Genomic DNA, 811 nt, shown 5'->3' with positions numbered 1-811 from the left:
TCAGTAGTTGTGGCTCGCGGGCTCTAGAGCTCAGTCTCAGTAGTTGTGGCGCACGGGCCTAGCCGCTCCGCGGCATGTGGGATCTTCCCGGACCGGGGCTCGAACCCGTGTCCGCTGCATTGGCAGGTGGATTCTCAACCACTGCGCCACCAGGGAAGCCCTACTTGGTATCTCTTAAAGTAAGACCTATTCTTGATATCTTTAACAGAGATCCATGTTGATGGGTTGCCACTGACCTCTCTCTTGGAGTTTTTAAAACTTTATTTCTCTACCATTCTATTTAATATTTATTTATTCTATTATATTTTGAAATCCTAAGGGTGCTTTAAGTCTTGTGAATGCTCCTTTTCAAGAGCACTCTGTTCTTGTTTCATGGATGCAATATCTTCTCTTATTTCTCTGAGAGTTTTGTTTGTTTTTTACATTTTCTTCTGCTCCCTGAATGGTCTCTTCCCTCTGTGGTGTTCATGAATTTTGAACTTTGCCTTTTATGTTAGATACTTCCTTCAAATATCTGTTACTCCTTGGCTGTCCATTTTCAAGAGAAGTCCTAAAAAGTTCCTGTCTGGGGAATGAAAGTGTATGCGTGGGATCTGCAACAAATGAGATTCACCATTGGGCTCCCCCAACAGTCTGTGTCTGCACTAGTTTTCTATTGCAACGGTAAGAAATGACCACAAACTTGGCTGCTTAAAGCAACACAAATTTCCTATCTTACAGTTCTGGAGGTCAAATGTCTGATTCCGTCTTGCTGGGCTAAAATTAGCTTGTCGGCAGGGCTGCATTCCTTTCTGGAGCCTCCTTCCCTTTT

This window comes from Neophocaena asiaeorientalis, unplaced genomic scaffold (genome assembly GCF_003031525.2).
Source record: "Neophocaena asiaeorientalis asiaeorientalis breed wild unplaced genomic scaffold, Neophocaena_asiaeorientalis_V1.1 scaffold273, whole genome shotgun sequence".
In the NCBI taxonomy this organism is placed as follows: domain Eukaryota; kingdom Metazoa; phylum Chordata; class Mammalia; order Artiodactyla; family Phocoenidae; genus Neophocaena; species Neophocaena asiaeorientalis.
This window is presented reverse-complemented; position numbering follows the sequence as displayed.